The following is a 22,064-nucleotide window of genomic DNA, read 5'->3' as shown; positions in this document are numbered from 1 at the left end:
CGCTACATCCGCATTCGTACTTGCGAGTGTGACACGCCCATCTTTTCCAATAACGAACGAACTTGATCCTAGAACGTAACCATCTCGTCACGATCGAGTAGGCCCACGGATTGGCCAAAACCAGGGCGGCGGCGGTAGTCCGTCGTCGGCCACGCCCAACCCGGAAATCAATCACTGTCGGACTCACTGTTATATATACGGAACCCTTGGCCCCGCGTCCACATCTTCGGGGTCCAGTTGAGGGCAATGCAGGTACACTGAGGGTGCTGAGCGTCGAGGGCGTGAGTAGGAGCTGTAATTCGACTACCATCTTTATCGCTAAAGCTAAGTACCAACGCTATTTTTCAGACCTAATGTATGTCTTTCTTTACTCCCACTTGTTGACAAACACGCAGGGTATGCCAATTACATTCCCACCCCCCTCCTGTGACCCATGGTGTACTTTCCTGACACCACAAAAGTGAGACATTTTAATCTTAATATATTCTCTGAAGCGATCGTACCTTGACCTTGATCGCAACCAGGAAGTTTACTTCCCTTTTATCTTCAACAACACGATTACTTTTGTATCACGTATAGCACACAGCACCTCCTTCATGCTAATAAGTAAGAACCCAGGGGCTACGGTGGTGATAACTATATTGTTACTTTGCCACGAATGCCTCTCTACCACATACTGGAGCACCATAGACTTACAACTGCGACTAGTACTACTACTAAATGTTCGTTCTGTCCTACATGTTCGTCTATGTCCTTTTGTCATTTCCAGGTGCAGAAACCATAAAGCTGGAAGCCTCCTAAACCAGGAGTAATTAGGAAGCATTCTTTTCTTCCTAATTATTTTGCACTTTTTCACCTTTTTCGATTATTTTCACTTTCACATCCCTAGGTAAGGGTGGGCCTTAGTGCGTCCATACCGCCAGGGTTTAATACACTAACAAGTCCTAAAGAATGCCTGGTAACATTACACCGTTTCATGGCAGAAACATGTCGACTGATTTGTAAGGAAATAACAACTCAATCATTCGTGGACTATTTTCCAAAACACATCATTTTAATAACTTGTCTTTAGTGATCTAAGAATAAAATTGTTTTGATACACTACTGACTTTTTTAATAAAACCCTCACCACTCATTAGTTAAATGTATTTTGCACAACACGTCTGAATCTCACTATCCTGCTCCGCAGTAAATTTGGCGTTGTAGCACACCAAAGAGACACTCTGTCTCTTTGGTGGGGCCCGATGATGAAGCATGTCATCACCAGGTGGTGAGTGAGGGCTTTCCTGAAACGTCCTGAATGAGGCCGTCAACCCCTTCTTTAGTTGCTCCTGACTGTGGTCTGATTGAACCACTTGACACTCTTTTCTTGTTTATTCACAAGACCAATACATCAACACTTCGCAATGCACATCTGACGCAAATTTGGCCCACAACACTAGCCTTTGTTAACCACTGGCAAGGTCTACAGTCTGAGCACACATGCAACAAATGGACATGAATGTCACACGTGGACATGGTCCATAGACTACACATCAAAAATCTTACAGCATTCCGGACATGTCCTGACACACACGTACAACTAAGAAGATTACATGTGTGCGGAGACATGCAGTGTGTGAACATACGCCATCTGGGGACGCCTTCCACCAACACAGGAGATGACCGATTACACAGCAATTAAGCATGATATATGCTATATGGTCAATGACCATCCCGGTTGCACCCCGCTAAATGCATGTGCGCACTACCGTGACGGTGCATCATTTGAAATCAATCAGTCACTGGCGCCGCTATGGCGGTGCACACCTTCCGCGGTGGCGGTGCAGGCAAACACATACATTTGATGATGCAATCTGAAATGGCAGTTGAAACAACCCCTTACAGTGTTATTGCCTCACCCACCGCCAGTCCAGGCCGGTCACCCTCTGCCAGTCCAGGCCGGGCACCCACCGCCAGTCCAGGCTGGTCACCCACCGCCAGTCCAGGCCGGTCACCCACCACCAGTCCAGGCCGGTCACCAACCGCCAGTCCAGGCCGCTCACCCACTGCCAGTCCAGCCCGGTCACCCACCGCCAGTCCAGGCCGGTCACCCACCGCCAGTCCAGCCCGTTCACCCACCGCCAGTCCAGGCCGGTCACCCACCGCCAGTCCAGCCCGGTCACCCACCGCCAGGACTGGGCAGTGCCAGGACTGGCGGTGGGTGCCCGGCCTGGACTGGCGGTGGGTGACCGGCCTGGATTTGCGGTGGGTGACCGGCCTGGATTGGTGGTGGGTGACCGGCCTGGACTGGCAGTGGGTGACCGGGCTGGACAGGCGGTGGGTGCCCTACCTAGACTGGCAGTGGGTGAGGCAATAACACTGTAAGGGTGTTTCTCAACTGCCATTCCAGATTGCAACATCAAATGTATGTGTTGGCCTGCACCGCCCCTGCGGAAAGCGTGCACCGCCATAGCGGCGCCAGTGAGTGAATAATTTTCAAATGATGCACCGTCGCGGTAGTGCGCACATGCGGTAGGCGGTGTGTGAACGTGACGGTCCGTGCACATTTAGCCAATGGGAACAGGTTAGGCGTTGCGCGTAAGCGCATTCAAAAATTGCACCGCCACAACAATGTGAGTCATTGGCTCTTTTTGAAAGAAGCATCCAGGGAAAACCAATTGATGCAGACGTGTGCCCCTGATATGAGCTCATGGCCCTATATATGTGTGAAGATTTCCTGCACACATTCACTGCTTTCAGCCACTGCTGCCTGCGACCGTCACCTCCACCTGCTGCTCCTGAGCTATCCAACAACTGCTGCCTGCGACTGTCACCTCCACCTGCTGCTCCTGAGCTATCCAACAACTGTTTCTGTAGTGCCACAGTCCAGGAACTTGCCATGTCGAGAGTGCGTGAGATCCGGTCTCGTCCCTTCACCGCAGCAGAGCTGGATGTCCTTGTGGACGGTGTGCTCAGCCACTATGAACGGCTCTACGGTGCCCCCGGACAAGTGGTAAGTGCAGTGGGTAACATGTTAGTGGGCATGAGGTGGTCACTGACTCCTTGCTTCTGCAAGCTTAGCGGTGTGCTGCGGGACCTTCACATGTGTTGTACTGTGCATGGCTGCATGAAGATACGTGTTTCTGCAATGTAAATTATTGTGAAACAGTCCACTGACGTTACCCTCTTGTCTCCCATCCGGATAGGTGAAGCTGCACCTTCGCAAGGCCGTGTGGAGGACCATAGCACGTGGATGTACGGGCAGTGGAGGTGTGCAATAGATGACACACACACTGCAACAAGCGCTGGCACGACATATCCAGGCTCAGCAAGAACGTTGCGGAGATGACACTGGGGATCATTCCGAGAACAGTCCGCCTTGCCCGACGCACCATGACACCTCTAATGCACCGCTGTGATGTATTCCTATAGGTACTGTATCGATTCCCCTATTCCTGAACCTGGCTTGGTTAATAATTAACTAGCAGCCATCCAACGGTGCAAAAACCGTTATCTGATTAAGCCACACCACGGCACAGAAGCGCATTATCTGATTAGGTCATAACGCATGCCATCTAATTAGACAAGCAATATTCCTCCAGCCCCTGATAAGGCATACGGAGTTCTCAAAACAAATCAAACCTACAGCGACCTGGGAAATTCCCATAACCATTGTTTTGATTTCACCGAGAACTTCAGCAAAAGAATGTGCGAACGAGCCCGTTCATATGACATCCTTATTGACGTATATATGTCCATCCTTACGTCAATCTCGGCACCTTTCAGGTATAAATATTACCGACATTGCCTTAAGCAAACACATGCGGTGGTGACTAGATCGGAGCAGCGAGATGTGCCGAGGAGCCCAGCAGAGAGCGAAGCCCACAGGCGCTGCCCCGCCTTCCTGACGCGCTGAGAATGAGACGCTGCCTTTCTCCTGCCGAGAAATCCAGCTCCGGCGCTTCCAAGCAGCCCTCGCAGGCAGCTGGAATATCAAGACCTGGGATAAGAGATACCAGCCCTCCATCATTCTAGATCTCAGGTACAGAACTGAATAACCCCTCGCAGAGAATTCTCGAATCAGTCCCTTGGCAAAACAAACGTAACTTAAACTGCTACTTATCTACTCCCGCCCACGTATTAGGCTTAGGTCAGGTACACTGGGGTAGGCGTGGTTAGAAGCACCAGTTGAGTACGATTAGTCAAATGTATATATGTATGTATCTATTTTATCCATTTTAAAGTATCATATGGCTTAGAAACCATATCAATGCTTTTACAGTATTATTTTATAATTCTGTCTCTACTGTATGCACTTTACTTAACTACAAGTATTGCAATAATAGCGATTCATTTCTCTTGTATGAGAAAAGAGACTTATCAATAAATAACATCTTTTATTGAACCACGCCCATCTCTTATTTCTCTACAAACTGGTGAAACTAAGAATGCACTTACTGACTGAGTAAAATAAGTTGTCTTTTGTTTTCACACGACTCTAGAGATACACTCTTGATTAGGGGAGAGCAAAGTTGTCATGTTCTATGGTTGTCAGAAACTAAATCCCTTCTTGTCTATCCAGGGAGGTTAAAATCCTCCTTGCCTATTTGAGAAAGTTTCTAGTGAACTCTGAGCTAGCTGGCAAACACTAAACTTTAAGTCTAATATCGTCGGTAGAAGACCTAGTTAACCTCTGCCCTAGGTCTATACTATTGAAGATATTATTCCAATGCGCAGAGCCTATTGGGATAATAGGAGCTACACTACATGGCGCCCAACCGTTTGGATAGGCGATAAAACTAACGCAAGACATTAGAGTAACTCAGTCGTGCTTTTTCACACAGACCCCTTTTTTCCCATAATACTGCAAATACGTCGGGAGTGGGTGAAAGGTCATATCCGCCAAACCTCGAAGGAGGAGACTCCTATGTATGGTTCTTGGTTTACTCAACGTTGAAGGATACACTGTTCCAAAATATTGTGCATCTAATCTTTGTTTCCATAGAAACCTGATCTGCAAACAAACAGAATAACCTTTCTATCAGTAAAATGACAGAAAGTGAAGAAGAAAGGGAGACAGTTAGACTAGCAGCTGAACTCCTAGAAGCAGATAATACTCTGCAGCAAAATGACCCGGATATAATACTCATCCCGGTCAACATAAGAAAATCTATAACGTTAAAACTTATAGAAAATGGACTGACACCAAGAGGTGGTACAGTCATATTCGTAATTGAGGCACACGAATATCGGCAGACAGAGGTATTCTATTCATGGATAAACTTTCCAGCAGCAAACGCTGTAACAAAGGACTTCCACTATTACAAAATAGAGGAACCTCCTAATGAGTACACTCCTTTCGAGGAGGTGGAAATACCACTCAAATTCCAAGAGCACCTGCTCTTGTTTAATGGCGCCCTAAAACATAATAATCACATCACCAGGCTCGGTCCACTAGGTAGACCAGGAGCAACGTGGCCGGTCCTAGCCGGATACACACCACATCCAGACATTGAAGAAATGCCTGCACCAGAACTTTTAGCACAGCTAAAACAATTAATAAAAATACATAGACAATTAGTCCAATATGTAATGCGGACTTCAACAATCCAACCAGCAATTAAAATTCCACAGCTGACCAGTCATCAGGGGAACACAAATAAAATTACACCACAGAACATACAGTCCTGTCTAGGTAAGGTACCCGCAAAACGGGAACAAATTCCTTTCTGGCTAGCACAAAAAATAACTCAAATATGGCGGTGTTTCCAGATACCACCCCTGTTGAGAAACATAGGATTCTGACTATCTGTCTTCCAATGGGAATCGCACCACATGTGGAGGACTGTGACACTTGTGGAACAGTCTTTGCTTCCATTTACACAAAAACACATGGTGTACCATCCATGTCAGTAATACCAGACGTGCTAAAACAGATTCAAGATGAATACGGTCCAGAACCCGCTTTAACTCTCGATATGAAATTACTGAAAGATTTCAAGCAGGTCTCTGCAATATTATTAGCCAACATAAAGGGAGAAGCAGCAAATGTGGCGATTCGCCAGAGGTTAAAAGAGACAAATATAGCAGACCAACCATCTGAAATTGCCAGAATCATAGAAAAATCCTATGAAGAACTAGGAAGAGATAGTTTGGGTGGAATACCAGTGAAACCCCAACTAGTTGAAAGTCCTGAAAAAGTATTTATTAAAAATAATTTAAACAGTCAAAAAAAGAGCTGGGATGGAAATAAACAATCCAATCCTAAAGAAAAAAGATTCCAGTCCAGAGGAAGGTCTCCTCGGTGGAGAGAAAGATCTCCTGACCAAGGACGCAAGTCTCCCCAAAGGGAGCCCTCTGTGAAAAAATACAACCTTAGAAATAGGGATAATATAAAAAAAACCTGATAGATATCAAGATATTGATACACGTCCCTCTCAATCTTTTCAGACTTCCTCGCAGAAATCGGAAAGAAGAGGACGATCAGAACAAAGGGAAGAGCACGTCAAGTCCAAAGACAAAGAACCTGCTCATCTGAATAAAAAATTACAATTTCCAAAAAAGAAGGTAGCCAGTATTAAAGTAATCAACAATGCCGAGAATACTGAGGACACAGCTGAAAAACGGAGAATGGGCTCAGACAATGCTAGACAGCGCAGCAGAAATGAGCATAGCTCGCAAAGTCCTTATGAATCATCTGGAGACAGTGGACACGAATGAATACATTCAGGTGGAAACTGCAGATACCAGAGTTAGCAAACCTCATAAAATATATGAAATAACATTGCGTATAGAGGGGGATAAGACTAGAAAAATAAGGGGACTATTTTGGGATAATCTGTCCAAGGGCTATGACATCCTTCTAGCTGAACGAGACTGGCCTCCAGAGTTTTGTCAGGGAGTGCCCACATGGCGAAGAAATAATTATGCCTGCCTTCTCAAACCATATTCCAATTCATAAAAAATATACACTTGCAAGAAAGTGGGCAGTAGCTCAAGCCCCTGCCTTATATAAAAATCATGTGGGATGGGATGAGGACTCTCCTCCTCACAAGATCCAGTTAAAATCACAACCTACTGCACAGAGGCAGTACCCGATTAAGCAAGAAGCTAAAAAACAGGTAAAAGAGATCCTAGATCAACTTGAATATCAGGGGGTGATTGAAACTTGCACCTCACAAATGAACAACCCTTTGTTTCCTGTCTCCAAGCCAGACAATTCATATCGTCCTGTTTTGGACTACAGACACCTTAACTCATGTTGCAAAACATTTGCGGTACAAAACTCGCATAGTGCTGCTCTAATGAATAACATAGTGCGCAAAAAATACAAAACCACATTAGACATTTCTAATGGATTTTTTTGTCAAAATATAGCACCAGAGAGCAGATATTTGACGGCGTTCTCAATAAATGGCACGCAAAAAAAATTCTGTTGTTTGCCCCAGGGGTTCAAGAACAGCCCAGGATTATTCTCAGCGAGAGTAACAGAATTACTACAAACATATGATGACGAGGCATTATCTTATGTCGACGACATCTATCTAACAGATGATGACTTGGATACTCACTTGAAAAGAGTGAACACCATAATACTTGGGTTTGCAGCAGAGGGTTACAAATTCAACTTTAAAAAGTCAAGAATTGCCCATCTAACAGTCCTGTTTTTAGGATATGAACTATCAAGTGAAGGCAAAAGCCTGGCTGACAATTTCCTAGAGAAATGTGCTGTAATCCAAGCACCTAGAACACTAAAAAACTTACAATCAATTCTAGGCTTCCTAAATTTTGGAAGAACTTACATTATAAATTATGCAGAGAGAATTAAACCTCTCTATGATCTAATAAAACCAGATTTTAAAAGAATCAATTGGACTCAAAAACACACAGAAATTTTGAGATCTTTACAAACAGATATGTTAGTTAAAACAACATTACAAACACGTGAGAACACACGCAACCTTGTGATTCGAGTAATCCCAGGAAGATGCGGATTCACATACCTGACCTCTAATGAGGGAGAGAAGGTACCAATAGCATACAAATCACACTTGTACACAAAAGCTGAAATGAAATTTAGCCCAACGGAAAAAATTCTGACCGCGGTACAGACTGCTGTAGCAAAGGAGCGGGCCCTAGCACAGGGTAAACGAATAATAATCGTGACACCTATACCAGCCCTAGAGGCGGTAACAAAGGCAAGCATTCCGAATGCTAAAGCACTCCATCCAAGGTGGATACAGTGGGCTAACGAATTTGATCCCAATTTAAAAACACAAGAATTTCTCCAATATGAATTCGAATGTCCTCCGCCGACCGAAATTCTGCCTCTAGAACTCTACGGCTGTATAATATATACAGACGGATCAGCACAACCCGCAGTGGGGGGTAAGCAAGCCTACAGTGCTGCGTGCGCGATTGTTAAAGGTCGCTGGCACGAAGGAAAATTTAAACCAGTGGTCACTAAAACGCAATCTCTAGGAGACTGTACAGCTCAAAGAGCAGAACTACTGGCATTCAAGATGGCGCTTGAAAATACCGATCGAGAATTCCCCACACTTATTGTGTGCGATTCATATTACTGCGTCCAATCTGACAATGAATACTTGCAGATCTGGGTTCAGAATGGTTTTAAAGATGCAACAGGTGCCACAATAAAGCAGAAAGCACTTTGGGAACAATTAGTTCTTTTAAAGAAAGAACTACCAAAAACTCACGTGATACATTCACTGAGTCATCAGCGTGATGGCGTTCACGTTGCAGGGAATTCATTGGCTGAGACAGCCACAGCGGGAGCAACTAAACCGGCTTCCGTAGCTACAAAAAAGCGCGCAGTAAAACACATTGACGGTGAAACAGTACTGGCAGTAAAAACGTCATCAAAAGGCGACTGCTCAGCGCTACCGATCAATTATCCACTCAATTACATACATAATCGATGCAAACTCAGTCCCTTTTGCTCGAATCCCTGGAGTGGGGGATAGAGTAATTCCAAACACGGACAGGAGAGGCTTGTTAATAGCAGACGCACATATGGGTGAGGGTCTCAGACACCTTAAGCAAAAAGATTCTCTGGATGAATTACAATCAGTGTACTGGTGGCCAGGCATGAGCCTGCATCATCACATTTTTTTAAAAAACTGCCCAGACTGCAACAGAGATCGCAGTGGCGAGCGAGGAGGACTCTTGCCATGGCATTTCGCTCCAGATAAACCACAACAATAGGAAAGTACCCATCATGAAAAAAGCGTTATATTAACATAAAAAGACTAATTTTCACTTATAATGTAGACCCCAGCACTCGGCTGACGTCTGGACTGTTATAAAAGGATTTGCAAGTCTATAATGGCATATACGCTAGGAGCATGCTACGTTTTGACTAATGTATTCCCTTTAGCCCTCAAGCTTATGGGGAAGCATGGCCAAATGAGCATTGCATAGCGGGACTCTTCTCACTTCCTTCCTGAGGGATACGGGATGGTGTAAAGAAAAAACCAAGACATAAAGCAATCTATAACGGAAAAGGTATTAGGTTCGGGTGCTGGGTGGGTCAAACATCTAATAAGTGTCCAACGTAGTCTAAATAACCTGCCAAGGAATTCTCTGAAAGGGTTCAGTCCGTACGAACTATTGTTCGGGACTAGAATGATGATCCAAGATCTTGATAGTCAGACTTCAGTGGTTAAAGACAAAAGCTTTGATATCAAAGATCCTTTGGCTATTTTACAGGACTTAAATGAAACAAGGAAAGACCTGAGCAACATAAAGCTGAAACAACAGCCAACAACCACTGAAGAGAAACCACCTGTCCCAGCAAGGCCTGTCTGGATTCCAAAAGTCGGGGATCTAGTCAGAGAAAAGATCGCGGTAAAGAAGGAATTTGGGCCTTCTTACAGAAAAGCAGTTCCTGTCTTGTCTATCAACGGGACAAGATCAGTAGTACTACCGCCCCTTGCTGGTAAAAAGGAGAACCGAGTTGTATCCATCGACCTGGTTAAACCACAATCATGTGGCCGATAACAAACAGTAGGCCAAATGGACTCCCAAGAAGTAGCAGAACACCAATGTTTGCTACAAATACAGAGGCTCAAACTGGAAGACTGATCACATTTGGAAAATCTACAGTGAATCAACAAGGACTATGCAACAAAGCAATGGAACTTGAACCTCTTAAAACCCAAATTAAAACTTTTCATCAAGAAACAACAACCTATGATGATGTAACTGCAGACTTTGCTAATGAAACAAAGCAAAATACAAAAGCAATTGGAACAATTGACAGAACAACATCCGGCTACTTCATCAACTTCGATGATTCATCTGAAGACCTGAGTGAAGCAAAGAAACTGCCATCAACAAAAACTTTTAAAGACAAAGCTAAGGAACTTTTTCAACAGCTGAAAGAAACCTATCTGATCTCTCCATGGATTGAATTTTGGGTGGCCTTCGGTGCATTTATCCTCATTCTTTGGCTCATCTTAGTACTATGTTTGGGACATTTCATTGAAGGAAAATATGCTAAAATGGACACAGCAAGCCAGAAAATCAACTTGGTCCTTAAACCACACACATCTTCACACATCGAGAAAAGAGAACTTTCTTCAGTAAACTTCACAGCCAATCCTATACCAGGCGGTGTAGCATGGGACAAAACTGATTATGAAATCTATGGTCCGGTTGAAATCCTGAAGTATCCACACCAATTCAAGATCTCATTGAGTGACTTTGTAAAACCAAGCACATTTGCTGATGATTGGGACTTTGAAAGTATTAATGATATGATGTCTGATCTTGTGATGTCTGCTAAATTTACAGAACATGATTATTTGCAGGGTTCGTCTAATTATGATCAGATGTTCTGCTATAACCACTATGGTAACCATTATCTACATAAATCTGCTCAACCTAGAAATGTTTTAAATTATAACCAATGGGAAGATTGTGCTACTCCTCCAAAAGACAGCTCAAAAACATTTTATGATAAATATTCATACTTTTCAGGGTTTAACACAAGTAATGCAGAAACATTTTATTTCAAATTGTCAAATAAGACAGGTATGAAGACCATGCTTACAAACACAAAATTGATATATTCCGATTCATTCTTTGAACAAATGAATACATTTGGGTTTGATTTCTGGAACAATAATATTGAAGCAAAAACTGTTTGGGGTACAAGAGATTGGCAAGTACAAGGTATAGAATCATTGTTTAGAGCCTGCATGATCCCAGAACAAATTATATTCTTGAATGACACTATTCAACAAACTACCTGTCTTGGCTTAGCCAAAATCAAAGATTTGAACAAACCGTCTATTCCAAAGCCAACAGTGAACGGTAATAGCTCTATAGATGTTGAGATAGACGTAAACCATATTTTAAACCAAAACAGAACACATCCTGAATGGAAAAAATGGTTGATCTGGCCCACAGATACAAATAACTGTCAAGACAGATTCCTGAACAAAAAACAGGGGTTCACATTGACTAGGCCAGACCCTAGATATTCCCAAAGACAACATCCAGGGATAGTAACCACCTACAGCGTGGGCAAGCTCTGCCTTCAATGGCTACAAACGTCCACATTGGCTGAAATTAAGCAACACCTAACTTTACTTACAGAAGGTGCTGACTTGCGTGATTTCATATTGGGACCACGCAAACAGCGTCAAAAACGTTTCATAGCGGCCTCTATATATGCAGCTTATAACGAAGTTTGGAAAGTAACTCAAATTGAGACAGCAGAAAAAATACGGGAAATTGACCGTATTAATTTGGAAAAATCACTTTCTGTGGTGGACAATGGGTTAATGACTCTGTCCTCCAGAATATATTCTCTGGACAGCATTGTGTCTTCAGCAATCGATATAATATCGCAAGACTTACTGATGTTACAACACGGTCAGTCCCAATTGCGTTCTATTGTACAGCTTGGCTGGACGTTACAAAATCTGCGTTCTGGCTATGTGCCTTGGCGTTTAATCAACACAACGTCATTATTTAATATCTTTAACCTCACTGATAAACAAATCAGTTTGGCAAAGAAGGGTGCTGACTATACAATTCTGAGCATTGAAAAACTTGAGAGATTACCATTGACAATGTCAGAACGACCTGTCATTGAATGGATAATACATGGAATAATAAATATTCCGATAACTACTTTCCAGTTTCAATTCTGCCAAAAATATATACAGGCAGGCCAGTATGAAAGGTTGGGTAAAGGGTACATTAAGTCAATATGGAACTTGCCCTATACACACGAATGTGTAAGTAATAAAGGCCAGAAAGTGTTTCTCAGTGGCGATAATTGTGCAAGATCACTAAGTGGTACACTTCTGTGTCAGGGTATTAGTTTGCACGGAGCCTGTGAAGGGACTTCTAATAACCTTTCATGTTACCAGCTAGGCACACCTGCAACACGAATAGAACCATTCTTTAGGAGACTCTCGAACGGGAGTTACATTCTAATAGTAGATCGCAGATGTTGTAGTTTGCTGCCCGGTAAACCTTATCTCATAACTGTGACTAGGAAGGTCATGTGCTGTGAACATGTATTGTTCCCCAGCGACTCTCCAGACAGGGAGGCAAGGTTATGGCCCGATTTGAAAATTGCTTCTATTCGAATAGATACTTTAAGCAGAATGAAGACTGTGCTCCTACAGACGCCGACCAGGCTCACGTCATCAAAAGAAACGTATGATCTCCAAGTTGCAAGGACAACAGAAGAGATTCATTCATTATTATCAACTAATTCCCCCATACATTTCGCAGAAATACTGAACGAAATCTTAAATATTTCTGATACCACTGGTATCTCCAGTGTATTTAAAGCAGTGTTTTCGGGTGCTTTAACTCCATTCAAAGCCATCCTGGGTATTTTTCCAGACTTTGTCCATTCCATTTTTGGCGGACTTTCTCTCCTTTTAGGACTAGTAGCGGGTATTCTATATTTGATCCTGTTATTTCGCTATGGCAAACCATGTCACAGACAAAACACCTGCGACAAGGGAAGAAATGATCCTAGCCATTGGCTACCGGGACCGGGTAACTAAAATCCTTGGACTATCCCGGCTTAGAGACCTGAACATGACTTGGTTTCTTTCATTTAGACCAATGTGGCAAAGTTGTGTTATGCCTGAATTAAGGTGCTTGCTATGCGGCGAAGAATGCGTGTTGGACACCTGTCTGGCACTACAATCGGATGTGCCAATGGACGCAGATACCTTGTTGGGTCCAGTAACGGCTCATGCATTGTGCTGTCCCCAGCGGCTACCAATCCTGATGACGGCATTCGTGGAGTCTTCACCACTACGATTGAGGGGTAGTGAAGTACAAGATGAAAGCAGCATCAATCAGGTACGACCTTCAGTCAGCTATGCTGATCAAAACATCAATGGAGGCAATCATGCTCAGGCTCATAAATGCATGGTAACAACTTTTTCCGAGTTAGTGTAACTTACGCAAGAAGCTGTTGACAGTTTTTTCAACAGTCTAAATGATATGATGTTTTCACCAGAGCAGCAGGAATAACTTTGAGCAAATTAGCACTCGGAGTTCCCCACATCCTGAATTTGGCCTTCAACTTTTTAAAGAAAAACTATATGGAAAATTTTCTCATCAATTTGTTCAGACTGCAAGAACCTTTTTCCCCAATTCCAAAATATTTACGATTTTTGGGACACTAATCTTCTGCTTAAAGTAGACATTATTCTTAGAGAACTAAATTTCTATTTTTAGGTAGTCACAAGACATTCGCTATGCTAGCACTGTTATACATAAATTTATGATTGTGATGAAATGGTCTCGCATTTTTTTTTTCTGTATTAAGAGCCATTTCATGTGTGGTTTTCGCATTTAGATTATGCTAAATTTTTAACATATGAGTAGCATTATTAGACTGCTTGTGCATATAGTATACGTGACAGTACATGTGATTGTGTTTCGCATATTTTATAAAATCCAATTTTCGGAATGCATATATATGTATTTTGGGGTGGTACGGTAGACACAAACGCTACTGGTATTCACTATGCCTAGATTTGTAAATATGGACATAGTCTACGTGGAGTGGGTGTGATGTATTCCTATAGGTACTGTATCGATTCCCCTATTCCTGACCCTGGCTTGGTTAATAATTAACTAGCAGCCATCCAACGGTGCAAAAACCGTTATCTGATTAAGCCACACCACGGCACAGAAGCGCATTATCTGATTAGGTCATAACGCATGCCATCTAATTAGACAAGCGATATTCCTCCAGCCCCTGATAAGGCATACGGAGTTCTCAAAACAAATCAAACCTACAGCGACCTGGGAAATTCCCATAACCATTGTTTTGATTTTACCGAGAACTTCAGCAAAACAATGTGCGAACGAGCCCGTTCATATGACATCCTTATTGACGTATATATGTCCATCCTTACGTCAATCTCGGCACCTTTCAGGTATAAATATTACCGACATTGCCTTAAGCAAACACATGCGGTGGTGACGAGATCGGAGCAGCGAGACGTGCCGAGGAGCCCATCAGAGAGCGAAGCCCACAGGCGCTGCCCCGCCTTCCTGACGCGCTGAGAACGAGACGCTGCCTTTCTCCTGCCGAGAAATCCAGCTCCGGCGCTTCCAAGCAGCCCTCGCAGGCAGCTGGAATATCAAGACCTGGGATAAGAGATACCAGCCCTCCATCATTCTAGATCTCAGGTACAGAACTGAATAACCCCTCGCAGAGAATTCTCGAATCAGTCCCTTGGCAAAACAAACTTAACTTAAACTGCTACTTATCTACTCCCGCCCACGTATTAGGCTTAGGTCAGGTACACTGGGGTAGGCGTGGTTAGAAGCACCAGTTGAGTACGATTAGTCAAATGTATATATGCATGTATCTATTTTATCCATTTTAAAGTATCATATGGCTTAGAAACCATATCAATGCTTTTACAGTATTATTTTATAATTCTGTCTCTACTGTATGCACTTTACTTAACTACAAGTATTGCAATAATAGCGATTCATTTCTCTTGTATGAGAAGAGACTGATCAATAAATAACATCTTTTATTGAACTACGCCCATCTCTTATTTCTCTACAAACTGGTGAAACTAAGAATGCACGTACTGACTGAGTAAAATAAGTTGTCTTTTGTTTTCACATGACTCTAGAGATACACTCTTGATTAGGGGAGAGCAAAGTTGTCATGTTCTATGGTTGTCAGAAACTAAATCCCTTCTTGTCTATCCAGGGAGGTTAAAATCCTCCTTGCCTATTTGAGAAAGTTTCTAGTGAACTCTGAGCTAGCTGGCAAACACTAAACTTTAAGTCTAATATCGTCGGTAGAAGACATAGTTAACCTCTGCCCTAGGTCTATACTATTGAAGATATTATTCCAATGCGCAGAGCCTATTGGGATAATAGGAACTACACTACACCGCATAATTGCTGTGACGCATCCTGACCTGTCCGCCCGGCTGAGAGGGGATCAACAGCAAGCTAGCCGTAAGCAGACTGTATGTGTCTGTAACTTGTGAGTGAATGCATGTATCCGTGCTCAGACACAGTAGTGACATCCGTGGTACGTATCTTTTGCATATATTGCATGTTGGTATCATTAGCGGAGTGAGCGTTAGCACCCATGTCCGCCAGGTGGACATACCAGTTGATTTGTATTTGAGGGTTCCAGGACATGCCGTTGAGGTCTGGTGTCCCATGGCATGACATGTGTGGTGGTCTGCATGCACTTGCCCTGTTTGTATGATGTACAGGTTTCACAGACACCCATGGATCTATGATGTGAGGATGTGTGGTAGGGGTGGTTCGTGTACAGGATGGGTGCTACATGTCAATCGACTGTAAGAAACGGTGTGACTTTGAAACCTTCAGTACGTGAGTGTGTCCCTTAGGTTAACATATCTTCCCTCTCTCTTCCAGCTTTCGCTGAGGGCACTGAGACACAGACGACAGAGATGAGTGGTGGCAATGCATCCGGATCTGAGATGACACACACGCAGACTGAGACTGAAGAGAGCAGCCACCGAGAGGGGACAGAACCGTCCCCGAGGACTCACATGTGGAGACACCATCGTCCTCATCCTCAGACAGTGTAGGTGAGTCACAACCGTTGTCACAGACAGGGAGTGGGCAATCGACACCCTCAGTCGGGACACAGCACACAGGGCCCACACTGCTACCCACTGCAACATGTACTGCTCGTTCTTGCCAGAGGAGGGGGAGCAGAGTTGCATTCGGTGCAGGCACCGCAGAGCCTGCCCCTGTGACACAAAGTGCACTTTGTGCTGAGGCTGTTGATCTGCTGCGACAGATGTGTGTAGGACAGACCAACATGATCAATGCATTCCAAGACCACGATAGGAAGTTGGGTCAGGTGGTGGCATTCATGGAGGGGATGCATGGCGATGTTGCTGGTCTCCACAGAACAGTTCAGGCATTGGCAAAAACGGTGTCCTCAGCCATTGTACAGTCGCATAGACAGGGTGCTACTTCTGTGCCACCATCCACACCACTTGATTTTACAGGGGAGAGTGACTCATCAAACAAGGCCTCTTATTCAGGTTATTACACTAGGAGCAGCCACAGGCAGCAAGGCAGGGCACGGAGGGCACAGACACCATCCCCTAGGACTGGGATATCTTTCTCCGAAGATGACGTGAGCAACACTGGAGTTGACACACAGGATCATCAAGGGGTGTTGGGGGAAATGGATTCACATGCTACACAGGCATCCCCCACAAAAGGGACTCCCAAGCCAAGGGCACCTCCCAAGAGCAGAGACACTCCCAAGGACAAGGACACTTCCAAGGAAAGGGCACCTCCCAAGAGCAGGGACACTCCCAAGGACAAGGACACTTCCAAGGAAAGGGCACCTCCCAAGAGCAGGGACACTCTCAAGGACAAGGACACTTCCAAGGAAAGGGCACCTCCCAAGAGCAGGGACACTCCCAAGGACAAGGACACTTCCAAGGAAAGGGCACCTCCCAAGAGCAGGGACACTCCCAAGGGCAAGGACACTTCCAAGGAGAGGGACACTACAATGGGCAAGTCTGCACCCAGGGACAGGCCACCAGAAAGGGATCAGGGACATTCCAGGGACAGGAAATCTCCTACGTCCAAGGCACATCCCATGGCCAAGAGTTCTCCCATGGACACGAGCACCATCAAGGACAGGCATATATCACCCCTGGCTGCACTGAGGATGATGTTTAAGGAACGTACAACACATGTGTCAGCGGTGGAGTCCCCCCATACCTCTACTCCCATCCACGCCCCGCAGAAGCAGAGGAAGGAGTACACTGTTGTTGCATCCCCCATTACACATGATGCAGAGGGCAGAAGGCAGGCCCACAGCAAACGGCAGGCAGGGTCCAGCACGTCCCCAGAGAGCAGACCACCACAAGCACATGATACACCTTTGATGTCTGATGATGCCACTCCACTTACCAGTCCAGTCAGGTCCGGGGTGGCACAACATTTGACAAAAAAACAGAGGCACACACCAGTGACACATGCCTACCCAGATGTTGCTCCAGTACAGCTTTCCCCAGCTCCCAGGGCCACACTGCTTCCTGGCCCTTACAGCCCTGTGGCTCATCATTTCAGTGGTCCTAGTGAGTCAGCTGCAGTTCACTCTCATGTGTCAGATAGTGGCACTGTGTCTATTGTACGCTGTCATGCATCATGTAGTAGCACTGTGTCAGTTGTGCCCTCTCCTGTTGCAGGTACTGGCACTGTGTCTGTCCGCCACTCTCATATGTAAGATGCAGGCATGGTATTTGTTGGTCACTGTACAGGGACATGTCCTGGCACTGTGTCTGGGTCTATGGCTCATGTGTCAGTCAGTAGATCTGTGGCTGTGTCCCACACTCCTGTTTCTGGTGCTGGCGGTGTGTCTGGGTCTAGGGCTCATGTGTCAGTCACTACAGCTGTGGCTGTGTCTCACACTCATGTTTCTGGTGCTGGCGGTGTGTCTGGGTCTATGGGTCATGTGTCAGTCAGTAGATCGGTGGCTGTGGCTCACACTCCTGTTGCTGGTGCTGGCGGTGTGTCCGAGGCGAGTTGTTCAAGCAGTCCACCAGATTCTGTGGTGTGAGATTTAGTTGCCATCACTCACATGTCATTTTACTTTGTGTGTAGATTGATGAATGTAACCACCCAGACATTATTATTGTCCTTGTCACGGGTTGCTTGACACACGTACTTGGGTAGCCAGTGATGTACCTGCTCTGTTGTCCACAATGCCCTGTTGGTGTTGTGATACTGCATTCTGCCCTCTCATGTGTTTGCCAATGATGTAGCTGTTCTGTGCAATGGACTGCTGATGCACTTAGCCCCTCTCATTTGCTGCCTCTGATGTAGCTGTTCTGTGCAATGGACTGCTGATGCACTTGGCCCTTCTCATATGCTGCCTCTGATGTACCTGCTCTGTTGTCCACAATGCCCTGTTGCTGTTGTGATACTGCACTCTGCCCTCTCATGTGCTGCCAATGATATAGCTGTTCTGTGCAATGGACTGCTGATGCACTTAGCCCATCTCATATGCTGCCTCTGATGTACCTTCTCTGTTGTCCACAATGCCCTGTTGCTGTTGTGATACTGCATTCTGCCCTCTCATGTGCTGCCAATGATGTAGCTGTTCTGTGCAATGGACTGCTGATGCACTTAGCCCCTCTCATTTGCCTTCCTCTGATGTAGCTGTTCTGTGCAATGGACTGCTGATGCACTTAGCCCATTTCATATGCTGCCTCTGATGTACCTGTTCTGTTGTCCACAATGCCCTGTTGCGATACTGCATTCTGCCCTCTCATGTGCTGCCAATGATGTAGCTGTTCTGTGCAATGGACTGCTGATGCACTTAGCCCATCTCATTTGCTGCCTCTGATGTACCTGCTCTGTTGTCCACAATGCCCTGTTGCTGTTCTGATACTGCATTCTGCCCTCTCATTTGCTGCCTCTGATGTAGCTGTTCTGTGCAATGGACTGCTGATGCACTTAGCCCATCTCATATGCTGCCTCTGATGTACCTGCTCAGTTGTCCACAATGCCCTGTTGCTGTTGTGATACTGCATTCTGCCCTCTCATGTGCTGCCTCTGATGTAGCTGTTCTGTGCAATGGACTGCTGATACACCTAGCCCCTCTCATGTGCTGCCAATGATGTAGCTGTTCTGTGCAATGGTCTGCTGATGCACTTAGCCCATCTCATATGCTGTCTCTGATGTACCTGCTCTGTTGTCCACAATGCCCTGTTGCTGTTGTGATACTGCATTCTGCCCTCTCATGTGCTGCCAATGATGTAGCTGTTCTGTGCAATGGACTGCTGATGCACTTAGCCCCTCTCATTTGCTGCCTCTGATGTAGCTGTTCTGTGCAATGGACTGCTGATGCACTTAGCCCATTTCATATGCTGCCTCTGATGTAGCTGTTCTGTGCAATGGACTGCTGATGCACTTAGCCCATCTCATTTGCTGCCTCTGATGTACCTGCTCTGTTGTCCACAATGCCCTGTTGCTGTTCTGATACTGCATTCTGTCCTCTCATGTGCTGCCTCTGATGTAGCTGTTCTGTGCAATGGCCTGCTGATGCACTTAGCCCATCCCATATGCTGCCTCTGATGTACCTGCTCAGTTGTCCACAATGCCCTGTTGCTGTTGTGATACTGCATTCTGCCCTCTCACGTGCTGCCTCTGATGTAGCTGTTCTGTGCAATGGACTGCTGATACACCTAGCCCCTCTCATGTGCTGCCAATGATGTAGCTGTTCTGTGCAATGGACTGCTGATGCACTTAGCCCATCTCATATGCTGCCTCTGATGTACCTGCTCTGTTGTCCACAATGCCCTGTTGCTGTTGTGATACTGCATTCTGCCCTCTCATGTGCTGCCAATGATGTAGCTGTTCTGTGCAATGGACTGCTGATGCACTTAGCCCCTCTCATTTGCTGCCTCTGATGTAGCTGTTCTGTGCAATGGACTGCTGATGCACTTAGCCCATTTCATATGCTGCCTCTGATGTACCTGTTCTGTTGTCCACAATGGCCTGTTGCTGTTGTGATACTGCATTCTGCCCTCTCATGTGCTGCCAATGATGTAGCTGTTCTGTGCAATGGACTGCTGATGCACTTAGCCCATCTCATTTGCTGCCTCTGATGTACCTGCTCTGTTGTCCACAATGCCCTGTTGCTGTTCTGATACTGCATTCTGTCCTCTCATGTGCTGCCTCTGATGTAGCTGTGCTGTGCAATGGCCTGCTGATGCACTTAGCCCATCTCATATGCTGCCTCTGATGTACCTGCTCAGTTGTCCACAATGCCCTGTTGCTGTTGTGATACTGCATTCTGCCCTCTCATGTGCTGCCTCTGATGTAGCTGTTCTGTGCAATGGACTGCTGATACACTTAGCCTCTCTCATGTGCTGCAAATGATGTAGCTGTTCTGTGCAATGGACTGCTGATGCACTTAGCCCATCTCATATGCTGCCTCTGATGTACCTGCTCTGTTGTCCACAATGCCCTGTTGCTGTTGTGATACTGCATTCTGCCCTCTCATGTGCTGCCAATGATGTAGCTGTTCTGTGCAATGGACTGCTGATGCGCTTAGCCCATCTCATTTGCTGCGTCTGATGTACCTGCTCTGTTGGCCACAATGCCCTGTTGGTGTTCTGATACTGCATTCTGCCCTCTCATGTGCTGCCTCTGATGTACATGATCTGTTGTACCCAGTGCCCATGCTCTTGAATAATGCGATAATATACACCTATTATGTTGAATAAAGATAATAAATCATGTGTTGTTGTTTGTCGTTGTCATTCCTGGTTGTGTACTTCAATTGTGTATATTTTGGTGCGATCGTCAATGTATTTCCTCTGACATGACACTCCCCCTTCCAACGTCACAGCCCTGGCAGGTACTCCCCTTCCGACAGCAATTGGTGGGTTGGCGTACCTGCGTCGTCGTCGATGATGGTCCATGACTTGCTGGTGGTGGAGCACGAAGAGTATCGGGAATGCGTGTAGCGCTGGATCCATGACGGCGATCTGCTTGTGGTGGGTATCTCCGCTGTGGTGATTCCGCCGTGTTCAGGCAGGTTGTTTTTCCACAGCGATTTTATGTGTGTTTTCCGCCATCCCCAGATAACAGAGGTTGCAATTGCTGATCCACGGCAAGTTTGAACAATGTATTATTATAGAAATGACATGCAGAGGTATTCATTTTGTATGATAAAACCTAGGCTGTGATTATATATTCTAAAGGTTGGGAAGGATATACTTCCAAGATGGCGCGCTTCTATGATTACAATGGCAAAATGCAAAGCAGCTTAAAATGGCGCCGCGCTGCGCGTTACGTTCTGACACCGAGGAAGGAGTTCCTCCGAAACGCGTCTGTCCGTTTAAAGAATAAACACCGCTGAAGATTAATCCTGTGACAACAGTAAAGTGCATGGTTGGGGATGGCGGCTACGGAGTTCCACGCCTCCGAGTAGCCCGCCGTGACCCGTGACCCTTTGACCCGCCCCCAGGAATGGCGGAATTGATGTGGACGCGAACGGTGCTGGACGCGAGGCAGAGCCGCGTTTCTTCAGGCTGAATTTTCTCCTGCGAATGAAGGCGGGTAGACCCGGAGGGGCACCAAGGCAGTCGGAGCGTTTGAAGTAGATTGCAGCGCCGAGGTGTCATACAGCGGAGGAGTAGAGGCATGGTTAGCGTTTCCCTCGGCGCAAATGCTTTAATACAGTTCGTGTATTGCTGGGCTACCGTGGAAGAGGCCTGGGACTTGGTCTTGGCGCTTTGTGCTTTGCAGCGAGGGGCTGCTGAAAATTGTCTGCTGGGTCCGGTTTGGTGCTCCAAAATCGATGGGGGCAGTGTGGAGCTGCCTGTCAACTGCTTTCTGTGCCTGTGCCTGCATCATCAACACAGCTGCTGGCACTGTTGAGTTGCTCTGTTTGGACTACAAATCGGTTATAGATTATAGATTGGAATCATTGGTGACAGTTCAGTAGGTGCCAGCCTTTCATCATCATCGTGACTCCGTACCAGGATATATTTGTAAGTTGGTCCTTAAGATATTATTTTCTGACT

This window comes from Lissotriton helveticus, chromosome 6 (assembly GCF_964261635.1).
Source record: "Lissotriton helveticus chromosome 6, aLisHel1.1, whole genome shotgun sequence".
Taxonomy (NCBI): Eukaryota; Metazoa; Chordata; class Amphibia; order Caudata; family Salamandridae; genus Lissotriton; species Lissotriton helveticus.
Note: the sequence above shows the minus strand (reverse complement) of the source record.